This window comes from Pongo abelii, chromosome 8 (assembly GCF_028885655.2).
Source record: "Pongo abelii isolate AG06213 chromosome 8, NHGRI_mPonAbe1-v2.0_pri, whole genome shotgun sequence".
NCBI lineage: Eukaryota > Metazoa > Chordata > Mammalia > Primates > Hominidae > Pongo > Pongo abelii.
The window spans coordinates 25,364,201-25,390,270 of NC_071993.2; the positions used below are offsets into that span (position 1 = coordinate 25,364,201).

General features: G+C 39.1%; 1 protein-coding gene across 1 annotated transcript in view; it reads left to right on the forward strand.

The window, feature by feature from the left end:
• Nucleotides 1-26,070, forward strand: part of GPR158 (G protein-coupled receptor 158) — a 424,507-nt gene that overhangs the window by 24,993 nt on the left and 373,444 nt on the right. The gene's annotated exons all lie outside the window — the stretch shown is intronic.

Here is a 26,070-nt window from a genome sequence, read left to right on the forward strand (position 1 = left end):
AGGCTCTTTAATTAGGTTCCATTTGTCGATTTTTGTTTTTGTTGCAATTACTCTTGTCTTCATCGTGAAATCCTTGCCTATATCCAGAATGATATTTCCTGGGTCATCTTCCAGGGTTTTTATAGTCTTAGGTTTTACAAGTCTTTATTGATCTTGAATTGATTTTTGTATATGGTGTAAGAAAGGTGTCCAGTGTCAAAATCTTCTGCATATGGCTAGCCAGTTATCTCAGCACCGTTTATTAAACAGGAAGTCCTTTCCCCATTGCTTACTTTTGTCAAAGATCAGATGGTTGTAAGTATGTGGCATTATTTCTGGACTCCCTATTCTGTTCCATAGATCTATGTATCTGTTTTTTTTTTTTTTTTTTTTTTTTTGCAGTACCATGCTGTTTTGGTTACTGTAGCCTAGTATTGTTTGAAGTCAGGTAATGTGATATATCCAGCTTTGTTCTTTTTCTTAGGATTGCCTTGGATATTTGGGCTCTTTTGTGGTTCCATATGAATTTTAAAACATTCTAATTCTATGAATAATGTCATTGGTAGTTTGATATAACTAGCACTGAATCTATAAATTGCTTTGGGAAGTATGACCATTTTAACAATATTGATTCTTCCTATCCATGAGCATGGAATATTTTTCCATTTTTTGCATCATCTCTGATTTATTTGAGCCATGTTTTGTAATTCTCATTGTAGAGACCATTTACCTCCCTGGTTAGGTGTATTCCTAGATATTTTATTCTTTTTTGTGGGAATTGTGAATGGGATAGTGTTTCTGATTTGGGTCTTGACTTAGATGTTATTAGTGTATAGGAATGTTAGGTTTTTGTGCATTGATTTTGTATCTTGAAACTTTGAAGTTGTTTCTTAGTTCTAGGAGCTTTTGGGCAGAGAATACAGAGTTCTGGGTATAATATCATACCATCTGTAAACAGAGATAGTTTCACTTCCTCTCTTCCTATTTGGATGTCTTTTATTTCTTTCTCTTGCCTGACTGCTCTGGCTAGCACTTCTAGTACTATGTTGAATAGCAGCGTTCTGAGTTGTCATCTTTGTCTTGTTCTCAATGGGAATTCTGCCAGTTTTTGCCCATTCAGTATGTCGGCTGTGTCATACATGGCACATGGCACTTATTTTGAGGTATGTTTCTTCAATGCCTAGTTTGTTGAGGGTTTTTAACAAAGGAAACTATCGCAAGAACAAAAAACCAAACACCGCATATTCTCACTCATAGGTGGGAATTGAACAATGAGAACACATGGACACAGGAAGGGGAACATCACACTCTGGGGACTGTTGTGGGGTGGGGGGAGGGGGGAGGGATAGCATTGGGAGATATACCTAATGCTAGATGACGAGTTGGTGGGTGCAGCGCACCAGCATGGCACATGTATACATATGTAACTTACCTGCACATTGTGCACATGTACCATAAAACCTAAAGTATAATAATAATAATAATAAAAGAAAAAAAAAAAATTAACAGAGCTCCAAATAAATAACTAAGTAGTACTTTAAAAAAAAAAAAAAAAAAAAAAAACAAAGGAATATTGAATTTTACTGAAAGATTTTCTGCCTCTATTGAGATGATCATATTTTTTTTTTTAATTCTGTTTATGTGATGAATCACATTTATTCATTTGTGTATGCTGAACTAACCTTGCAACCCAGGGAGAAAGCCTCCTTGATCATGGTAGATGAGCTTCTTGATATGCTGCTGGATTTGGTTTGCTAGTATTTTGTTGAGGATTGTTGCATATATGTTCATCAAATATACTGGCCTGAAGATTTTTTTGTATGTTCCTCTGCCAGGTTTTGGTATCAGAATGATGCTGGCCTTATAGAATGACTTATGGAGGAGTCCTTCCTTCTCAATTTTCTGGAATAGTTTCAGTAGGAATGGTATTAGCTCTTCATTTTATACATCTGATAGAATTTGGCTGTGAATTTTTCTGGTCCTGGGCTTTTTCTGGTTGGTAGGTTTTTATACTTTTTACTTCTATACTTTTTATACTGATTTAATTTCAGAATTTCTTATTGGTCTGTTCAGGGATTCAGTTTCTTCCTGGTTAAATACTGGGAGGCTGTATGTCTCTAGGAATTTATCCTTTTTTTTTATACTTTAAGTTCTAGGGTACATGTGCACAACGTGCAGGTTTGTTACACATATATACATGTGCCATGTTGGTGTGCTACACCCATTAACTCGTCATTTACATTAGGTATTTCTCCTAATGCTATCTCTACCCCCTCCCACCACCCCACAACAGGCCCCGGTGTGTGATGTTCCCCTTCCTGTGTCCAAGTGTTTTCATTGTTCAATTCCCACCTATGAGTGAAAACATGCAGTGTTTGGTTTTCTGTCCTTGTGACAGTTTGCTCAGAATGATGGTTTCCAGCTTCATCCATGTGCCTACAAAGGACATGAATTCATCCTTTTTTATGGCTGCATAGTATTCCATGATGTATATGTGCCACATTTTCTTAATCCAGTCTATCATTGGTGGACATTTGGGTTGGTTCCAAGTCTTTGCTATTGTGAATAGTGCCACAATAAACATACGTGTGCATGTGCCTTTATAGCAGCATGATTTATAATCCTTTGGGCATATACCCGGTAATGGGATGGCTGGGTCAAATGGTATTTCTAGTTATAGATCCTTGAGGAATTGCCACACTGTCTTCCACAATGGTTGAACTAATTTACACTCCCACCAACAGTGTAAAACTGTTCCTATTTCTCCACATCCTCTCCAGCACCTGTTGTTTCCTGACTTTTGAATGATTGCCATTCTAACTGGTATGAGATGGTATCTCATTGTGGTTTTGATCTGCATTTCTCTGATGGCCAGTGATGATGAGCATTTTTTCATGTGTCTGTTGGCTGCATAGATGTCTTCTTTTGAGAAGTATCTGTTCATATACTTTGCCCACTTTTTGATGGGGTTTAATTTTTTTCTTGTAAATTTGTTTAAGTTCTTTGTAGATTCTGGATATTAGCCCTTTGTCAGATGGGTAGATTGTAAAAATTTTCTCCCATTCTGTAGGTTGCCTGTTCACTCTGATGGTAGTTTCTTTTGATGTGCAGAAGCTCTTTAGTTGAATTAGATCCCATTTGTCAATTTTGGCTTTTGTTGCCATTGCTTTTGGTGTTTTAGACATGAAGTCTTTGCCCATGCCTATGTCCTGAATGGTACTGCCTAGGTTTTCTTCAAGGGTTTTTATGGTTTTACGTCTCACATTTAAGTCTTCAATCCATCTTGAATTAATTTTTGTATAAGGTGTAAGGAAGGGATCCAGTTTCAGCTTTCTACATATGGCTAGGCTGTTTTCCCAGCACCATTTATTAAATAGGGAATCCTTTCCCCATTGCTTGTTTTTGTCAGGTTTGTCAAAGATCAGATGGTTGTAGATATGTGGTATTATTTCTGAGGGCTCTGTTCTGTTCCATTGATCTATATCTCTGTTTTGGTACTAGTACCATGCTGTTTTTGGTTACTGTAGCCTTGTAGTATAGTTTGAAGTCAGGTAGTGTGATGCCTCCAGCTTTGTTCTTTTTGCTTAGGATTGTCTTGGTAATGCAGGCTCTTTTTTTGGTTCCATATGAACTTTAAAGTAGTTTTTTTCGAATTCTGTGAAGAAAGTCATTGGTAGCTTGATAGGGATGGCACTGAATCTATAAATTACCTTGGGCAGTTTGGCCATTTTCACGATATTGATTCTTCCTATCCATGAGCATGGAATGTTTTTCCATTTGTTTGTATCCTCTTTTATTTCATTGAGCAGTGGTTTGTATTTCTCCTTGAAGAGGGCCTTCATGTCCCTTGTAAGTTGGATTCCTAGGTATTTTATTCTCTTTGAAGCAATTGTGAATGAGAGTTCACTCATGATTTGGCTGTTTGTCTGTTATTGGTATATAGGAATGCTTGTGATTTTTGCACATTGAGTTTGTATCCTGAGACTTTGCTGAAGTTGCTTATCAGCTTAAGGAGATTTTGGGCTGAGACAATGGGGATTTCTAAATATACAATCGTAATCTGCAAACAGGGACAATTTGACTTCCTCTTTTCCTAATTGAATACCCTTTATTTCTTTCTCCTGCCTGACTGCCCTGGCCAGAACTTCTAACACTCCATTGAATAGGAGTGGTGAGAGAAGGCATCCCTATCTTCTACAAGTTTTCAAAGGGAATGCTTCCAGTTTTTGCCCATTCAGTATGATATTGGCTGTGGGTTTGTCATAAATAGCTCTTATTATTTTGAGAGATGTTCTATCAATACCTAGTTTATTGAGAGTTTTTAGCATGAAGTGCTGTTGAATTTTGTCAAAGGCCTTTTCTGCATCTATTGAGATAATTATGTGGTTTTTGTCTTTGGTTCTGTTTATATGCTGGATTGTATTTATTGATTTGTGTATGTTGAACCAGCCTTGCATCCCAGGGATGAAGCCCACTTGATCATGGTGGATAAGCTTTTTGATGTCCTGTTGGATTCGGTTTGCCAGTATTTTATTGAGGATTTTTTTTAAAATTATTATTATTATTATTATTATTATTATTATACTTTAGGCTCTATGGTACTTGTGCGCAACGTGCAGGTTAGTTACATATGTATACATGTGCCATGCTGGTGCGCTGCACCCACCAACTCGTCATCTAGCATTAGGTATATCTCCCAATGCTATCCCTCCCCCCTCCCCCCACCCCACAAGAGTCCCCGAAGTGTGATGTTCCCCTTCCTGTGTCCATGTGTTCTCATTGTTCAATTCCCACCTATGAGTGAGAATATGCGGTGTTTGGTTTTTTGTTCTTGAGATAGTTTACTGAGAATGATGATTTCCAATTTCATCCATGTACCTACAAAGGACGTGAACTCATCATTTTTTATGGCTGCATAGTATTCCATGGTGTATATGTGCCACATTTTCTTAATCCAGTCTATCATTGTTGGACATTTGGGTTGGTTCCAAGTCTTTGCTATTGTGAATAATGCGGCAATAAACATACGTGTGCATGTGTCTTTATAGCAGCATGATTTATACTCCTTTGGGTATATACCCAGTAATGGGATGGCTGGGTCAAATGGAATTTCTAGTTCTAGATCCCTGAGGAATCGCCACACTGACTTCCACAAGGGTTGAACTAGTTTACAGTCCCACCAACAGTGTAAAAGTGTTCCTATTTCTCCACATCCTCTCCAGCACCTGTTGTTTCCTGACTTTTGAATGATTGCCATTCTAACTGGTGTGAGATGGTATCTCATTGTGGTTTTGATTTTCATTTCTCTGATGGCCAGTGATGGTGAGCATTTTTTCATGTGTTTTTTGGCTGCATAAATGTCTTCTTTTGAGAAGTGTCTGTTCATGTCCTTCGCCCACTTTTTGATGGGGTTGTTTGTTTTTTTCTTGTAAATTTGTTGGAGTTCATTGTAGATTCTGGATATTAGCCCTTTGTCAGATGAGTAGGTTGTGAAAATTTTCTCCCATTTTGTAGGTTGCCAGTTCACTCTGATGGTAGTTTCCTTTGCTGTGCAGAACCTCTTTAGTTTAATGAGATCCCATTTGTCAATTTTGGCTTTTGTTGCCATTGCTTTTGGTGTTTTAGACATGAAGTCCTTGCCCATGCCTATGTCCTGAAGGGTATTGCCTAGGTTTTCTTCTAGGGTTTTTATGGTTTTAGATCTAATATTTAAGTCTTTAATCCATCTTGAATTAATTTTTGTATAAGGTGTAAGGAAGGGATCCAGTTTCAGCTTTCTACATATGGCTAGCCAGTTTTCCCAGCACCATTTATTAAATAGGGAATCCTTTCCCCATTTCTTGTTTTTGTCAGGTTTGTCAAAGATCAGATAGTTGTAGATATGTGGCATTATTTCTGACGGCTCTGTTCTGTTCCATTGATCTATATCTCTGTTTTGGTACCAGTACCATGCTGTTTTGGTTACTGTAGCCTTGTAGTATAGTTTGAAGTCAGGTAGCGTGATGCCTCCAGCTTTGTTCTTTTGGCTTAGGATTGACTTGGCGATGTGGGCTCTTTTTTGGTTCCATATGAACTTTAAAGTAGTTTTTTCCAATTCTGTGAAGAAAGTCATTGGTAACTTGATGGGGATGGCATTGAATCTGTAAATTACCTTGGGAAGGATGGCCATTTTCATGATATTGATTCTTCCTTCCTACCCATGAGCATGGAATGTTCTTCCATTTGTTTGTATCCTCTTTTATTTCCTTGAGCAGTGGTTTGTAGTTCTCCTTGAAGAGGTCCTTCACATCCCTTGTAAGTTGGATTCCTAGGTATTTTATTCTCTTTGAAGCAATTGTGAATGGGAGTTCACTCATAATTTGGCTCTCTGTTTGTCTGTTATTGATGTATAAGAATGCTTGTGATTTTTGTACATTGATTTTATATCCTGAGACTTTGCTGAAGTTGCTTATCAGCTTAAGGAGATTTTGGGCTGAGACAATGGGGTTTTCTAGATATACAATCATGTCATCTGCAAACAGGGACAATTTGACTTCCTCTTTTCCTAATTGAATACCCTTGATTTCCTTCTCTTGCCTAATTGCCCTGGCCAGAACTTCCAACACTATGTTGAATAGAAGTGGTGAGAGAGGGCATCCCTGTCTTGTGCCAGTTTTCAAAGGGAATGCTTCCAGCTTTTGCCCATTCAGTATGATATTGGCTGTGGTTTTGTCATAAATAGCTCTTATTATTTTGAGATACGACCCATCAATACCTAATTTATTGAGAGTTTTTAGCATGAAGGGTTGTTGAATTTTGTCAAAGGCCTTTTCTGCATCTATTGAGATAATCATGTGGTTTTTGACTTTGGTTCTGTTTATATGCTGGATTGTATTTATTGATTTGCGTATATTGAACCAGCCTTGCATCCCAGGGATGAAGCCCACTTGATCATGGTGGATAAGCTTTTTGATGTGCTGCTGGATTCTGTTTGCCAGTATTTTATTGAGGATTTTTGCATCCATGTTCATCAAGGATATTGGTCTAAAATTCTCTTTTTTTGTTGTGTCTCTGCCAGGCTTTGGTATCAGGATGATGCTGGCCTCATAAAATGAGTTAGGGAGGATTCCCTCTTTTTCTATTGATTGGAGTAGTTTCAGAAGGAATGGTACCAGCTCCTCCTTGTACCTCTGGTAGAATTCGGCTGTGAACCCATCTGGTCCTGGACTTTTTTTGGTTGGTAAGCTATTGATTATTGCCACAATTTCAGCTCCTGTTATTGGTCTATTCAGAGATTCAACTTCTTCCTGATTTAGTCTTGGGAGGGTGTATGTGTTGAGGAATTTATCCATTTCTTCTAGATTTTCTAGTTTATTTGCGTAGAGGTGTTTGTAATATTCTCTGATGGTAGTTTGTATTTCTGTGGGATCGGTGGTGATATCCCCTTTATCATTCTTTATTGCATCTATTTGATTCTTCTCTCTTTTTTTCTTTATTAATCTTGCTAGCAGTCTATCAATTTTGTTGATCCTTTCAAAAAACCAGCTCCTGGATTCATTGATTTTTTGAAGAGTTTTTTGTGTCTCTATTTCCTTCAGTTCTGCTCTGATTTTAGTTATTTCTTGCCTTCTGCTAGCTTTTGAATGTGTTTGCTCTTGCTTTTCTAGTTCTTTTAATTGTGATGTTAGGGTGTCAATTTTTGATCTTTCCTGCTTTCTCTTGTGGGCATTTAGTGCTATAAATTTCCCTCTACACACTGCTTTGAATGCATCCCAGAGATTCTGGTATGTTGTGTCTTGGTTCTCGTTGGTTTCAAAGAACATCTTTATTTCTGCCTTCATTTCATTATGTACCCAGTAGTCATTCAGGAGCAGGTTGTTCAGTTTCCATGTAGTTGAGCGGTTTTGAGTGAGATTCTTAATCCTGAGTTCTAGCTTGATTGCACTGTGATCTGAGAGATAGTTTGTTATAATTTCTGTTCTTTTACATTTATTGAGGAGAGCTTTACTTCCAAGTATATGGTCAATTTTGGAATAGGTGTGGTGTGGTGCTGAAAAAAATGTATATTCTGTTGATTTGGGGTGGAGAGTTCTGTAGATGTCTATTAGGTCTGCTTGGTGCAGAGCTGAGTTCAATTCCTGGGTATCCTTGTTGATTTTCTGTTTCGTTGATCTGTCTAATGTTGACAGTGGGGTGTTAAAGTCTCCCATTATTAATGTGTGGGAGTCTAAGTCTCTTTGTAGGTCACTCAGGACTTGCTTTATGAATCTGGGTGCTCCTGTATTGGGTGCATATATATTTAGGATAGTTAGCTCTTCTTGTTGAATTAATCCCTTTACCATTATGTAATGGCCTTCTTTGTCTCTTTTGATCTTTGTTGGTTTAAAGTCTGTTTTATCAGAGACCAGGATTGCAACCCCTGCCTTTTTTTGTTTTCCATTTGCTTGGTAGATCTTCCTCCATCCTTTTATTTTGAGCCTATGTGTGTCTCTGCACGTGAGATGGGTTTCCTGAATACAGCACACTGATGGGTCTTGAGTCTTTATCCAATTTGCCAGTCTGTGTCTTTTAATTGGAGCATTTAGTCCATTTACATTTAAAGTTAATATTGTTATGTGTGAATCTGATCCTGTCATTATGATGTTAGTTGGTTATTTTGCTCGTTAGTTGATGCAGTCTCTTCCTAGTCTCGATGGTCTTTACAATTCGGTATGATTTTGCAGTGGCTGGTACCGGTTGTGCCTTTCCATGTTTAGTGCTTCCTTCAGGAGCTCTTTTAGGGCAGGCCTGGTGGTGACAAAATCTCTCAGCATTTGCTTGTCTGTAAAGTATTTTATTTCTCCTTCACTTATGAAGCTTAGTTTGGCAGGATATGAAATTCTGGGTTGAAAATTCTTTTCTTTAAGAATGTTGAATATTGGCCCCCACTCTCTTCTTGCTTGTAGGGTTTCTGCCGAGAGATCTGCTGTTAGTCTGATGGGCTTCCCTTTGATGGTAACCTGACCTTTCTCTCTGGCTGCCCTTAACATTTTTTCCTTCATTTCAACTTTGGTGAATCTGACAATGATGTGTCTTGGAGTTGCTCTTCTCGAGGAGTATCTCTGTGGCGTTCTCTGTATTTCCTGAATCTGAATGTTGGCCTGTCTTGCTAGATTGGGGAAGTTCTCCTGGATAATATCCTGCAGAGTGTTTTCCAACTTGTTTCCATTCTCCCCGTCACTTTCAGGTACACCAATCAGACGTAGATTTGGTCTTTTCACATAGTCCCACATTTCTTGGAGGCTTTGCTCGTTTCTTTTTATTCTTTTTTCTCTAAACTTCCCTTCTCGCTTCATTTCATTCATTTCATCTTTCACGGCTGATACCCTTTCTTCCATTTGATCGCATCGGCTCCTGAGGCTTCTGCATTCTTCACATAGTTCTCGAGCCTTGGTTTTCAGCTCCATCAGCTCCTTTAAGCACTTCTCTGTATTGGTTATTCTAGTTATACATTCTTCTAAATTTTTTTCAAAGTTTTCAACTTCTTTGCCTTTGGTTTGAATATCCTCCCGTAGCTCGGAGTAATTTGATCGTCTGAAGCCTTCTTCTCTCAGCTCGTCAAAGTCATTCTCCGTCCAGCTTTGTTCCGTTGCTGGTGAGGAACTGCATTCCTTTGGAGGAGGAGAGGTGCTCTGCTTTTTAGAGTTTCCAGTTTTTCTGCTCTGTTTTTTCCCCATCTTTGTGATTTTATCTACTTTTGGTCTTTGATGATGGTGATGTACAGATGGGTTTTTGATGTGGATGTCCTTTCTGTTAGTTTTCCTTCTAACAGACAGGACCCTCAGCTGCAGGTCTGTTGGAGTACCTGGCTGGCCGTGTGAGGTGTCAGTCTGCCCCTGTTGGGGGGTGCCTCCCAGTTAGGCTGCTTGGGGGTCAGGGGTCAGGGACCCACTTGAGGAGGCAGTCAGCCCGTTCTCAGATCTCCAGCTGCGTGCTGGGAGAACCACTGCTCTCCTCAAAGCTGTCAGACAGGGACATTTAAGTCTGCAGAGGTTACTGCTGTCTTTTTGTTTGTCTGTGCCCTGCCCCCAGAGGTGGAGCCTACAGAGGCAGGCAGGCCTCCTTGAGTTGTGGTGGGCTCCACCCAGTTCAAGCTTCCAGGCTGCTTTGTTTACCTAAGGGAGCCTGGGCAATGGCGGGCGCCCCTCCCCCAGCCTCACTGTGGACTTGCTGTTAGGTCTCTGACTGCTGTGCTAGCAATCAGCGAGACTCAGTGGGCGTAGGACCCTCTGAGCCAGGTGCGGGCTATACTCTCCTGGGGCACCATTTCCTAAGCCCGTCAGAAAAACACAGTATTCGGGTGGGAGTGGCCCGATTTTCCAGGTGCAGTCTGTCACCCCTGGAAAGGGAACTCCCTGACCCCTTGCGCTTCCCGAGTGAGGCAATGCCTCGCCCCTGCTTCTGCTGGCGCACGGTGCACTCACCCACTGACCTGCGCCCACTGTCTGGCACTCCCTGGTGAGATGAACACGGTACCTCAGATGGAAATGCAGAAATCACCCGTCTTCTGCGTCGCTCACGCTGGGAGCTGTAGACCGGAGCTGTTCCTATTCGGCCATCTTGGCTCCTCCCCCTTATTGAGGATTTTTGCATCGATGTTCTTCAGGGATATTGGTCTAAAATTCTCTTTTTGTGTGTGTGTGTCTCTGTCAGGCTTTGGTATCAGAATCCATTTTTTAAAAAATAAGTTTCCTAGTTTGTGTGCACAGAGGTGTTCAAAGTAGTCTCTGAGGGTTTTTTTTTTTTTTTTTTTTTGGCATTTCTGTGGGGTCAGTGGTAATGTCCCTGATAGGGTTTGGCTGTGTCCCCAACCAAATCTCATCTTGAATTTTAGCTCCCATAATTCCCACATGTTGTGGGAGGGACCCAGTGGGAGATAATTGAATCATAGGAGTGGCTTCCCCCATACTGTTCTTATGCTAGTGAATAAGTCTCATGAGACCTGATGATTTTATAAGGGGAAAACCCTTTCACTTAGTTCTCATTCTCTCTCTTGCCTGCCACCAATATAAAACTTGCGTTTCATCTTCCACTATGATTGTGAGGCCTCCCCAGCCATGTGGAACTGTGAGTCCATTAAACCTCTTTTTCTTTATAAGTTACCAAGTTTCAGGTATGTCTTTATCAGCAGCATGAAAATGGACTAATATAGTCCCCTTTGTCATTTCTAATTGTGTTTATTTGGATCTTCTCTTTTTTTTTATTATTCTAAGTAGTGTTCTATTTTGTTTTTTGTTTGTTTTTTTCAAAAAACCTACTCCTGGATTCATTGATCTTTTGAATAGTTTTTCATGTCTCAATTTCCTTCAGTTCAGTTCTGATTGTGGTTATTTCTTGTCTTTTAACTTTGGGGTTTGTTTGCTCTTGTTTCTGTAGTCCCTTTTTATTTTTCTTTTTTCTTGTTATGCAATCTCTAGTTCCTTTATATGTGATGTTTGGCTGTTAATTTGAGATCCTTCTTTTTTGGTGTGGGCAGTTAGCACTATAAATGATCCTCTTAACACTGCTTTAGCTGTATCCCAGAGATCCTGTTATGTTGCATCTTTGTTTTCATTAGTTTTAAAGAATTTCTTGATGTCTGCCCTAATTTCATTGTTTAACCAAAAGCTATTCAGAAGTTCAGAAGCAGGTTGTTTACTTTCCATGTAATTGTGTAGGCTTGAGCAATTTTCTTGGTATTAATTTCTCTTTTTCTATTGCACTGTGGTCTGAGAGTGTGTTTGGTATCATTTTAGTTTTCTTTCTTAAATTTGCTGAGGGTTGTTTTATGGCTGATTCTTTAGATGATCTTAGATTTTGTGCCTTGTGCATATGAGAAGAATATATATTCTGTTTTTGGGTGGAGAGTTCTATGGATATTTGTTCAGTCCATTTGGTCAAGTGTTGAGTTGACATCCAAATATGGGTTCTTTCTTTTTTTTTTTGAGATGGAGTCTTGCTCTGTCACCCAGGCTGGAGGGCAGTGGCACATCTCAGCTCACTGCAAGCTCTGCCTCCCGGGTTCACGCCATTCTCCTGCCTCAGCCTCCCGAGTAGCTGGGACTACAGGCGCCCACCACCACGCCTGGCTAATTTTTTTGTATTTTTTTAGTAGAGACGGGTTTTCACCGTGTTAGCCATGATGGTCTCGATCTCCTGACCTTGTGATCCACCTGTCTCGGCCTCCCAAAGTGCTGGGATTACAGGTGTGAGCCACCGCGCCTGGCCCAAATATGGGTTCTTAAATATCCAGAGTTTTAAGAAATAGTTGATTAAATATAAGAACAACCCATTTAATTGGTAGAAGAGGAAAAAGTCTGGAAGACTATGAAATCTGTTACTCTAAAGGACTTTCAAGCAGTGAAATAATTATTTTTCTAGTTTTAAAGTTTAACTTTTTTCTATTATAAAAATATTTATTCACTTGGAAATTATAAAAAATAATGATCAACCAAAAGAAAAACAATTCTAATCACCCACAATCTTAATGCTCAGTTAATAATTGATAACATTTTGATATATATCTTTGTCGTAAAACATATATGTTAAATATTTTTCCTGTTTTCTAATAAATGTATACCAAATATCTTACACTGTGTTTTGACTTATATTTCGAAATTCATTAAATATACTTCTGTAGCACTATTCTTACTGGCTGCCTATTATGTACATGTATTCAAGGTTTACTAGAAATGCAGCTTTGATTTCTGATGGTTAAATAATTTACTTGCCAGAAGGTAGGGTGATTGACAGGTGATTTTTAAAGGTGCTGTGTAGATCCTACCTAGATTTTACTTGTGAGCTAACAAGCTGATTCTTGACTATTTTATGGATGCTGCCAGAAGACATAAGGCTCCTAGATCAGAGAGAAAGGACTTAATTATTCCAGAGTTTCAAGTTTGTCTGTGTCAGTTCCCACTTTTGCCCAAGTCCCACGGGGGAAATGCAAAGAGCCCATAATGGATACTTGCACATGAATGGGTTGCATTATAGGAGGAGAATTATGAACTCAGAGATTCACTGCCTTTATATTAAGCAGAAGGAAATCTGCTCTTTGTCTGGGGGGAGACATTACCTCATCCCTCGAGGCTGATCACTGCAAAACACAACCCTAGAAATGGTCCAAGTGGCTAAGTCAGGACTTGACATTCTTGGCATATCCAGCAAGACCATGATGGGAAGCTCAGGGCCCATGGCAGATTGCTTCTCCCAACAGGTCCCTTTTGCTATGACTCTTTCATTGGTGCTTCTGGACATATTTCTTCTCTTGCTGTGACTCTATTAGTCTATTTCCCCCCTTTTTAAACTGAATCATAAGATAGAATAGTGGTCCCCAACGTTTTTGGCACCAGGGACTAGTTTTTGAGGAAGACAATTTTTCCATCGACGGTGGGGGAAGGGGGATGGTCTCAGGATGAAACTGTTCCACCTCAGATCATCAGGAATTAGGGTCTCATAAGGAGCATGCAACCTAGATCCCTCACATACGCAGTTCACAATAGTGTTTGTGCTCCTGTGAGAATCGAATGCCACCGCTGATCTGACAGGAAGTGAAGCTCAGGTGGTAATGCTCACTCACCTGCTGCTCACCTCCTGCTGTGCGGCCTGGTTCCTCACAGGCCATGGACTGGTAACAGTCCATGACCAAGGGGTTGAGGGACTCCTGGGATAGAGCATAAAGTTATATTTACTACTAGGTTGACTTTATATGATTCTACTTAAAGAAAAAGCAGAACAAGCAGGTTTTGGGGTTGATTAGTGGGCTTCGTGTTTTCATTTGTAAGATCTTTAAGGACTCAGATAACAATGTAAATGCTGCCTTTCCTAATTAATATTCTCTGGTATATTGGTTAGCTGCTTTTGATATTATTTTACTCTTATGCTATCATTGACAACTATGTATTTTATGCCTAGTCATTTAGTAAAGATAAAATGAGGTAATATATGTCAAAAGTTCTTTGAAAACTGGAAAGAGCTAAACACTTGTAGGAGTTTAAAATATAATGTTTACCACATGGTATATTCAATTGTGCAGAGCAGGGTTTATAGAATGTGTTTGCTTTGTTCATTAGTCACATGGCTTATTATTGGTCAGGGTTAGTAACCATTGTTATTTCAATTGATTTTTCACATTTTAATATGCCAATAATGATAATTTTGCATCTCTAGCAAACATACAGAGATTATTTTTTCCTGATTTTACTTTAATTTTAGCAAATGTTGCATTTAGAAATGCAAAGTTTTGAAAAAAGAAAACTTTGTCTCAATGACCTACAGTGCTATAATTGAAAGAGAAGGAGAAAAACGCTTTTTAAAAGTTGATTGACAACTAAATAAATGATGGTATTCAAGAAGCTTTTGTAAAAGAATAAACAAAATTTGCATCCTGTACATCTTATATTGGTATATATGATATTCTTCTATCAACCATCTCATCACCAGAACCACTGTTCTCAGTATGAGATTCTTTGGTCCTATGTGAATTTGTGTGTGTGTGTGTATTAGAATTGAGAAGTAAAAGAACAGAGAGAAGCATTGGAACTGTGTCACATGGTGCTGGCAGCAAGAACATCTCAACGTTTCCTGACCACATGGTGGCCTCTACAAACTGTCAAATTAGGTAGGTCCCAAACCTGCTTTCACCTGAATTAACCTACAAACCCACTAGAGCATGGGTTTGGGATTACTTGGAGACTGTACAGGAGAGCAGGTCACTTCCTGTTTTTTTTCTATCTTTCTTTCTTTCCTTTCCTTCTTTCCTTCCTTTTTTTTTGAGATGGAGTCTCACTCTGTTGCCCAGGCTGGAGTGCAGTGGCACGATCTCAGCTCACTGCAACCTCCACCTCCTGGGTTCAAGCAATTCTTCTGCCTCAGCCTCCCAAGTAGCTGGGACTACAGGTGTGTGCCACCACACCCGGCTAATTTTTTTTTTTTTTGTATTTTTATTAGAGATGGGGTTTCACCATATTGGCCAGGCTAGTCTTGAACTCCTGACCTCTGATCCGCCCGGCTCGGCCTCCGAAAGTGCTGGGATTACAGGTGTGAGCCACTGCGCCCAGCCACTTCCTGTTTTCTTTAGGCAGTTCTCTTTTATGTGTAATATGTAAATTGTATGGAATATGGTTTCCTACCTCCTTTATTCTTCTTTTTGACTACTGTTAGATCTATGTACTACTCTATCTCTTCCTCTTATAAGACAAACCTTTAAATGATCTGTGTCTGCTTACTGGATTGCCTATTCTTGAATACCCTCATCGTAGCACAATGCCACATCAGAGGGCTGAACAGAATGTAGAGCAACAGTGGTAACTCAGTGCTCCGTGCATTTTGAGTAAATGAATGAATAAATTGTATCTTCTGGTTTTTTTTTTCTTCCCACTAAACCAGAATCTTTTAAAGAGTGATATCCTGTGCTTTGCATCTGCGCTACCACCTAGCAAAGAGCTTTACATGTAGTAGGGACACACACACACAATCTATTTTACAATCTATTTTATAACTGAAAAGTGTTACAGATAAAAGAAATGTTAGTTAACTGTTGATATTATATTTTTATTTTAATCTTTGGCTCCAAAATCCTATCTGGTTTCTGGTGTCTTGACCCCGGCTTTGTTTACTCAGTAGCTTGTGACTTAAGTTTTAGTTGTGTTAGAGGAAAAGTTAGCCTTATCCTCAAATAACCTAGATTATCTGCTTATATTTGCTAAGTAAGCAGCCACCAAGTACTTTGGTACTAAGGTCATGCCTAATTGTGGTAGATTTGCCAAATATTTTCTCTGTCATTAAAGCCCTGGAGAACTGTGTTCTTGGTGCTCTTGTACTTTTTGTAGTTCTGGGCTTGAGCTAAATGATAGAGATGCAGGGTGTTTTTGTGAGCAATGTTTTCTTAGTATGAGATGCCACAGATAAGGAAGACACCCAAAGATGACTTCAGCTAAAACTTAAAAGTCATGAGATTATGACTCTAGAATCTTCAGTTACACAGTGACAGAAAGGAAATCATTCTTCTTCCATTTTCAAAAAAGTATCTTGTTTCCCTTGAACCCACCCCATTTACAACTAGCCTGTGCAGTGTATTCTTCTATTCACATGCTATTTGTTTGTAAATAATTTTGATTAAATAGTTGCTAGATACCTCATTATTTTGCATTTTATTCACACAAATCTGCTTTAAAAATCTCTTAATGTTGCTACATATAAAACCAATCCATTTCTCTACTGCTGAATAATGTGTGTTCTATGCCCCTTTATGAATGAGTGAGGATTTCTTTGAAAGAGAAACCCAAAAGTAGGATTTCTGAGTCATAGGGAGGGGTAAACTCAATTTTACTAAATATTGTAAGATTACTTTCTAGACAGCATGCATCAGTTTCCAGACCCACCAGCAGGGTTCCTATAGCCTCACATTCCTGCCAACACTTGGCATTATACAGCTTTCTAAATATTTTTTTTGCCAGTCTAACAAATGTGTAGTGATATCTCATTATTGTTTTAATTTGCATTCCTGATTACCAATGTGCTCAAGCATTTCTTCATATGCTTGTGGGCCTATTGGGTTTACTTTTTTGGTAAACTGTTTGTATCCTTTGCCCACTTCCTATTATAACTGCTATATTTTGTTGACTTGCAAGAAATCTTTGTGTATTCATGACATTATATCCTTGTACATTTTAGACATTGCAAAATCATCCAATATGTCATTTTTCAGTTAACTTTGTCCATAATGTCCTCCCTTGAAAACCAGAATTTTGGCTGGGTGCTGTGGCTCACACCTGTAATCCCAGCACTTTGGGAGGCCGAAGCGGGTGGATCACGAGGTCGGGAGATTGAGACCATCCTGGCCAACATGGTGAAACCCCATCTCTACTAAAAATACAAAAAATAGCGGGGCGTGGTGGTGGGCGCCTGTAGTCCCAGCTACTCCAGAGACTGAGGCAGGAGAATCGCTTGAACCAGGGAGTCGGAGGTTGCAGTGAACTGGGATCATGCCACTGCACTCCAGTCTGGCTACAGAGGGAGACTCTGTCTCAAGAAAAAAGAAAAAGAAGAAAAGAAAAGAAAACCAGAATTTAAAAAAATTTCTAATGTTTTTTACTTAATCAAAATTTTGCCTTGTGGTTTATGCTTTTGGGTTTTGTTTGTTGTCTCAGTGTGTTTTGTGCCACTATAACGATACCTGAGACTAGGTAATTTATAGTGATTAAAATCATTAGACATTTATTTGACTCACAATAAATGATTAGAAGGTTATTTGACTCACAATTCCGGAGGCCAGGAAGTCCATTGTTGGGAGGCCACACCTGGTGAGGGTCTTGTTGCTGTGTCATCTTGTGGCAGGTGAAAGGACAAAAGAGCCTACTCGTGCACAGAAAAAAGGGATGGGGGGAGCACATGCACAAGAGGAGGCCAAATTTGCTTTTATAGCAAACCCACTCCTTTAATAACCACATTAATCCATTAATGAGGGCAGAGCCCTTATGACCAATCACCTCTTATAGGTCCCATCTCTTAAACCGTTGCACTGGGGATGAAGTTCCTAACTCATGAACTCTGGGGGACACATTTAAGCCATAGCATTTAGGAAGCCTTCTGATACCCTGTCACAAAAATATTCTCTTATATTCTCAACTACTAACTTTATAATTTTACCTTTTGCAGTCAAGTTGTTAACATTTGGAATATACTTGTGTACATGGTATTGGGTAGTGATCCAGTTATTATATTTATCCATTAGTGGCCCAAGTTCCTAATGCTACCTTCCTTTATCATACGTATAAGTGCCTTATATCCATATGTCTGTCTCTGAGCTCTCTATTTTGTTCCATGGCTTCCCATGTCTACCACAATTGGGTAGTATGTCCTAATATTTGGTTGGGCAAGTCCTCTTTTTCTTTTTCACAACTGACTTTTATTATTCTACTTAAGCTATTTCTCAAAAATTCATACAGAATTCTGGTAGGTTGTGCATTAATTTTATACTTTCATTTGATGAGAACTGACATATTTATTACAATGAATTATCCCCTTTCAGAGAATGGCATGTGTGTCAGTCTATTTTGCACTGCTATAAAGAAATACCTGAGACTGGGTAATTTATAAAGAAAAGAGGTTTAACTGGCTCACAGTTCTGCAGGCTGTACAGGAAGCATGGCAGCATCTGCTTCTGGGAAAGCTTCAGGGAGCTTTTACTCATGATGAAAGGCAAACTGTGAGCAGGCGTCTTACATGGGAGGAGCAAGGCGGGGTGTGCTACACACTTTTGGACAACCAGAACTTACAAGAACATACTCACCATCACAAGAACAGCACTGAGGGGGTGGTGCTAAGCCGTTTATGATCCAATCACCTCCCACCAGGCCCCACCTCCAACATTGGGGATTACAATTCGACATAAGATTTAGGCGGGAACACAGATCCAAACCATATCAGTATGTTTCTCCATTTATTCAGATCATTTATTGTTCTTCATTAAGAGTTTTCAAAATTTTTCCATAGAGGTTTTGTGTATTCTTAACTACTAGAGAATTTATAGTGTTTTTTGTTTGTTTGTTTGTTTGTTTTCGAGATGAGTCTTGCTTCGTTACCCAGGCTAGAGTGCAGTGGCGCCATCTCGGCTCACTGCAACTTCTGCCTCCTGGGTTCAAGCGATTCTCTTGCCTCAGCCTCCCAAGTAGCTGGGAGTAGAGGCGCCCACCACCATGTCCAACTAATTTTTGTATTTTATTAAAGATGGAGTTTCACCATATTAGGCAGGCTGGTCTCGAACTCCTGACCCTGTGATCCACCCGCCTTGGCCTCCCAAAGTGCTGGGATTACAGGCGTGAGCCACGGTGCCCGGGCTGTAGGTTTTGTTACTATTTTAAATGTTGTCTTTTTAGTTATAATTTTTTTGCTGGAGATTGTTGTAGAGAAATGCTAATGCTTTTTGTTCTTTGATCTGGTATCCAGCAACCTTGCTGAACTTCCTTATTCTCATATTTATCTGCTGATTTTAAATGATCATATCATGTACAAATAATGACAAATTAATATCTTCACTTCTGATCTTTACATCTCATTTTTCTTTTTCAGTTTTTTTTGGTTCTTATAGAATTAGTCAAGATTTCAGTAGTATGTTACATAGCATCAGTGATACAGTAAGCATGCTTGCCTTAAAGGGAACATCTTAAAATTTCTTCCTTAAGAGTAATGTTGCTAGAGGCAAGCTTTGCCAATTTAAGTTTCTTTCTATTTGTAGTTTGCCATTAAAAATAATTTAGTTGTTGAACTTTGTAAAATGCCTCTTTAGTTTGATTAAAATAATTTTTTCTCTTTTCTTTTATTTTGATTTTTTGATATATTTTTCTAGTGCTAAAACAACCTTTCATTCTGATACATATTCCACTATATCATGACATATAATTATTTTAATATATTTAAACATTTGTTTAGCCCATATTTCCTTTAAGACTCTTAAATCTACATGCATAGTTAAAATGTGGCTGCATTTTTTTTTTATTGCCTTCATGTGGTTTGGAATAAAAATCATGTAAAGTGAGCTGGGTGGGTTTTTTTTCTTTTTTTGTTTGTGAAAACATAAAAACAGAACTGTTTGTTAAAAGTTTGGTAGAATTAATATATAAAGCCATCTAGGCCTGAAGTTTTCAGGGAAGTGAATGATTTAAATTTTTTATGCTGATTGCACTGTTAAAGTTTTTTCTTCCTTTTGGGGCAAACTGGCATTTTTATATTGCCTATCAACTTATCCTTTTAATCCTTCTCTTTTAGTTTTTCAAAGTTTGTTAGAGAACAATTTATCCTAAGACTGCTTTTTAAACATTCCTTTTTATCTCTTCATTCTGCATATTATTTGCATATTTTCTGTTTATTTGCATATTTTCTCTTTAATTGTTGAGTCTCCCTTATTATTACTATTTTTTTTTCTTTTGAGATGGAGTCTTGCTCTATCGCCCAGGCTGGAGTGCAGTGGCGCGATCTCGGCTCACTGCAAGCTCCGCCTGCCGGATTCACGCCATTCTCCTGCCTCAGCCTCCCGAGTAGCTGGGACTAAAGGTGCCTACCACCACACCTGGCTAATTTTTTGTATTTTTAGTAGAGATGGGGTTTCACCGTGTTAGCCAGGGTGGTCTTGATCTCCTGACCTCGTGATCTGCCCGCCTCGGCCTCCCAAAGTGCTGGGATTACAGGCGTGAGCCACCGCGCCTGGCCGAGTCTCCCTTATTTATTTATTTATTTTTTAAAAAACTAGTTTTCTATAACTAGAAAGTTTTTAAAACTATTTTAAAATACTTTTAGACTTTCAGAAGATTAGTAAAGATAGAAAAGAAAGTTTCTATATACTCTTGACACAGCTTCCTGTAGTAATACATCTTACATAACCATGGCAAAATTATCAAAAGTAAGGAGCTAATATTAACCAAACTACAGGCTTCATTCAGGTTTCCTGTTTTTCTACTAATGTCCCTTTTCTGTTCCAGGATGTAAATCAGTATACCATATATTATGGTATGAATTGTGTTCTCCCAAAATTGATATGTTGCACTCCTAACCTCCAATATCTCAGAATGTGATTGTATTTGGTGATAGGATCTTTAAAGAAGTAAGTTAAAATGAGGTCATTTAGGGTGGGTCCTAATCCATCATGACTGATGTCCTTATAAGAAACGAGGAGACAGACATGCACAGAGGGAAGACTGTGTGAAGACACAAGGAGAAGATGGCCATTTACAAGTCAAGGAGAGAAGCTCAGAAGAAAGCAACTCTGCTGACTCCTTTATATTAAACTTCTAGCTTAAAGAATTGTGAGAAAATAAAAGTTCTGTTGTTTAAATCACCCAGTCTGAGATACTTGGTTATGGCAGCCTTAACAAACTAATACACCATATTTTATTTGCTTGCTGTGTTTCCGTAGAAAGTTTCATTTCAAATTCAGAAGTCCTGGCTTTTTATATTTCTTCTAAATTTTGTTAAAAATCTAAGCAGCTCCATAGCAAGATTATTTACAATAGCCATAAGGGGGAAGGAACTCAGTGGGCCCACCACAGATGAATGGCTAAACAAAATGTGGTGTATATATAAAATGGAATCTTGTTAAGCCTTAAAAAGGAAGGAAATTCTGACACACGCTACAACATGGATGAACCTCCGGAACATTATACTAAGTGAAATAAGCCAGTCATGAAAAAACAAATACTGTATGATTCCACATACATGAGGAAGCTAGAGTAGTTAAATTCATAGAGACAGGAAGTAGAAAGGTAGTTCTAATCCAAGAGCTTGGCCGAGTTGGGGAATAGGGATTTGTCATTTAAAGGGAACAGAGTTTCAGTTTTGCAAGATGAAAAGAGTTCTCAAGACTGGTTGCACAATAATATGTATGAACTCAATCTACAAAAGCGTACATTAAAAATGGTTAAGATGGTAAATCGTGTTATGTATATCTTACCACAATTAAAAAGCCAAAATATGGCTGGGCACAGTGGCTCATGCCTGCAATCCTAGCACTTTGGGAGGCTGAGGCAGGTGGATCACCTGAGGTCAGGAGTTCAAGACCAGCCTGGCCAACATAGTGAAACCCAGTCTCTACTAAAAATACAAAAATTAGCAGGGCGTGGTGGTGCGCACCTGTAGTCCCAGCTACTCAGGAGGCTGAGGCAGGAGAATCACTTCAGCCGGGGAGATGGAGGTTGCAGTGGGCTGAGATCGTGCCACTGTACTCCAGCCTGGGTGACAGAGACTGTGTCTCAAAAAGCCAAAACATAAAACCACAAACCATCTCCTTCTTTAGTCCGTGTCTTTCTTTCTATATTTATCAGTGACAGCTAGAAAGAGCCAAGTGTAGTACTTTCTGCATTTGTCTAGAAACTTCCTCAGCTGGATCTACAAATTCACTTGTTCACAGGTGACGGTGCTGTCAAACTTTCTACCTACTATATAACAAAAGTCCCTTTTGTTCCTGCCTCCAGTAACATTTTCTTCATTGTCCTTCAAAACTGACCAACAAATTCCCACTTTCATTAACCATCACTGAGGCCCTTTTAGCTTTTGCTTGTTCCCAAAGCCACTGGCATAGATTTAGAGTTTTTATTATGGCAGCAATCCGTTTCCAGGCACTGGATTCTGTTCTGATTGTCTGTTGTTAGAAGTGAATGACTGATGGCAGCTGATCTACAGGCACCTGTTTTCGTCAATCTATTTCAGCACAGCTTCTACCTTCATATCCCATCAATGTTGACTACATATGCTGTTGCTGTCCATTTTTTTGCAGTGATGGAGCAGAAAAATTATTGTCCAAGGTAACACGGGGAGGGAGGAAAAGCAGAATTTCAAGTCTTTCCATCAATCTATCCAGTCTCTCTTTCTATCCATTCCTCCACAGCAGTTTATGACATTTTCAATTTGCTTGGGTATTTTTTTGAGGGAGGGGGATATCAGTTTAGCTACTCCTTGCTTCTCTCATGTCTGCAATTCCTCCAAAGTTAATTTTGGGTGTGGGCTGATTTAGGAGCTGAGGAAAAATGTTAAAAAAGATACAGACCATGGAAATTTTAGTGGGGAAAACATATCATTGAAAATCAAATATTATAATATAGCATGCTAATTGATGTGAAGAAGGTAAGCACAGTGCATTATGGGAGAATAAGGGACTCTCTTCCATATCAGACTTGGAGTTCTTGGGAGGCTTTAGGAAGTGGCCAGGTAGCAGTTATAATGTAAGGCATAGTTTAGGCAAAGGGACTTCAGGTATAAGGGCATCTGTGAAAGGATGGTTTGAGATAGCATGAAGTTTTTAGGACCCTAAATGTAGTTCTGAATTGTCTAGGACAAGGAATATATGCATGAGAGTGGTTGGAGAAGTTAGAAGTAGGAGGGCCCTGATTTTGTCATTCCAAGGAACTCGGATTTTATTCTTTAGAAAAGTGAGCAATATTGATTTCAAGTAGGGAATTGTCAGGATTGGGTTTATATGTTTCAAATATTACATAGAAAGCAGTGTATGATTCTTGGGCTTCAGCAACCCTTACTTGCATGGGAACTTTCTAAAATCCTGGAATGGGTACTAGAAATGAGTTTTGTGGTCCACTGTTTCTGTAAAATTTGCAAAAATAAGATATTTGGAATGCAATGGTCTCTTTCTGGTATAATGTGCCTCCATTACACTTTTCCTAGGCTGTGGGCAGTTTTGCAAACTGGTTAAGAGGAAGTTTAGGATTTTTTTAGTCTGGGTTTAGCAATGTATATTAAAGTTGTCTGTGGTCACTTCTGTGTATAGTGAAGTTACTGGTCATTGTGGTATAGAAATGGCTTCTGGTAATACTCTTAATGCCCATGGTGCCTACCCATCCAACAGTTATCACCCAAAGACCTAGGGCCAAAGGTCATCTCATCACATAAATGTGTATTCATGATTTTGTTTTTCTTAAAGAAAGTCCCTAAACCATATAAACTTCAAGAGCTACAAACCAGGATCTTTACTTGGAGCAATGCCAAACAGGACCCAAGAGAATGCTATTAAATTTTTTTAACCCGTGAAAGATGAGGGCCTGAAGCAAGGCAGTGGCCACGCATATGGAAGAGAAGTCAAGATACAAGAAGCACAAAGGGAGTCCAGCCTATGGCACTTGGCCATTGCTTTGACTTGGAGGTCCATTCACAGAGAAAGACCAGTAGGGAAATCGTGTTTGATGGGCTGAATGCTGCTTCGGGCTTGTTGTTCTATTAATGGACAAGTAGAGGAAAATGCTGGTCTGTAGTGTAGCTAAGCACCCAGGTGTTTAGGGGATCCTATTTGCTATATTTTCCATTCTCTGGAGGCCACTTACAGGCTTTTTTTTGACCCTCACTTTCCTGTCCTGAGGCCATGAAACAGCAGCCAGCTTTTCACTCTCAGAATTTCCCAGGAGCCCTTCAACCCCTGAGAGGCCCACTCAGGGGATAGAGGGCACAGGCGCTATAGGGCTCTCACCTTGCCTGGTCTGCGATGGGATACGTGGGTCCTTAGGTGTTGGATCTTTGCGTCCCTTTCGGCGGCAGGATGTTCTTCCCCACAAAGAGAAGGTTTTCTTTCTGTTATATCCCCCAAACCTCCGCTTCCCCCCGACAGGAAGTCTACAGCGCCTTCCCCAGGGTTTTGTAAGTCTCTGGGCGCCCAGGCTTAGGCTGTAATGAAGAAGCCTCATTGTTGATTTCCCAGCTGGGAAACATAGCTCATTATCTTCCACGGTTTTGCACAAGCCTGGAATGCTTCACGGGCCGGGCTTGAGGTCTGCGGTGACTTTTTAGCTTCCATGTACGAACTTGGAATGAAGGGCGAAAGCTTTCAGTCAGTTGAGCTGCCTTTTTCTGAAGTCGGTTTTCTCCAGGGAACGAAACGACCACAGTAATTGCAGCTTTTTATTTTCCAAGTTAGCCGATGTCCGAGTAAGCTGGAAGATTTGAGATTTCCACTGTCTGGGAACTGGACTGCTATGGCAGGATTGTTGAGAAAAACTTGACCTCATTATAACCAACAATTGTGGAACGAGTAGAAATGCATATTGATTAGTTTGCCAATTACAAATACTTTCTAAATAAGATATTCAAGAAAGATAACCAAAATGTAGTGGACAACAGTAGTCCGGTGAGAAGCTTTATGATACTGGTGATTTACAGTGTGCTTATAAACCAGCTCTAATTATACCTTGAACTGTGTTGAGTCAGAAATTTCACCTCAGTGAGACTTATCCTGAAATTTTTCGATTTCAGCCCCTTTATCTGCTGGAAGTTGTTTTCCCCATGGAACTTATTTTTTTTTGTAAAATATAGTATAATTTAGTCATTGATTTTACCTATTTTTCTATCCCACACTAGAATTAAGCTCTATGAAGGCAGAATTTTATGTTCCTACTTACTGATGCATTTCAAAAACCAAGAACAATTCTGGCACATAGTAAGCACTCACTGAGTATCTACTGAATCAGTGAAAGAAAGTTATTTCCAAAGGGCGTAAAGTAGAACCAGAAGTGGGCTCACATGATTGGATTAACTTCGGCGGGACATAGTTCGAATAGTAGTGAAAGCAGTCGGTAAGTCAACGAATGGTTATTGAAGCCCTGCTTCACTCCAAATGATAGCTTTCCAAATCCTCCAGAATTTAGCATCCACTGTCCATTAAACACTTTGGTCATTTTCGAAATGTCTTATGCCTTTTAGTGTTCCTTGGGGGTAGGTTTGCCTTTCTGTCCTGCATAGTGTTCTCTTACAGTGATATGCACATACCAGACGATAAATATTTGTTGAAAGAGGAAAGGCGTGAACTGGATTAAGGCATTAGGTTACTTGGAAATCCATTTATTTATCACGTAAACATTTGTTTTATTGCATTATGGCCCATAACAGTAATATTTTGCAAAATGAGGTTTATATTTCTGAATGATCAGCGTGTTTTCTGTAATTTTTGTGTTTTCATTTCACCGGTCATCTGGAAAATCAACTCAAACATATTCTGGATTATCTGGATAAACCAAATACTGGCAGGAGGTTTTCGTGTCCCTATTTATTTCTGTGTATCTTTTGAGCATGTAGGCACTAGGCAATGTAGTACTTTTCTCACAGGTTAAAGAAAAGAACAGAGGCAGACTGAAAAAAGAAATGATTTATTCACCCCAAAGGAAGCCCGAATGGCATTAAGCCATGCTGTTAGAATGCTTCACAGTAGTTTAAAAGGAGAAAAGAGATGAGAGAAATGAGTCATAAGATGTGTGGCAAAATAGGATTGCTGAACTAGCAGTCAGTACTATATTCCTGTTTTGAGAGGTGATTTTGTTTCGGCAAAGCATAATGTTTGGTTTTCTTAAATTAATATTTTAAATTCGGTTTTCGTTGGTTTTACAGTTTTGTTTGCATTTATTTTGTAATTCTGTGGGATTCTTTGTAGCTACAGGAGCTATAAAATCAGGAATTTGAGCCTACTTTTATATTTTATATATGTGAGTGATACCATAATGAAAAATTGTTTAAATTAGGGGTGTGGGACCTCAAAAATGTGTTTTTACTTTGAGTAGTTTGTAGTGGGGTATATATACTTTACTTAAGTTTATGAAAAACTACATTATA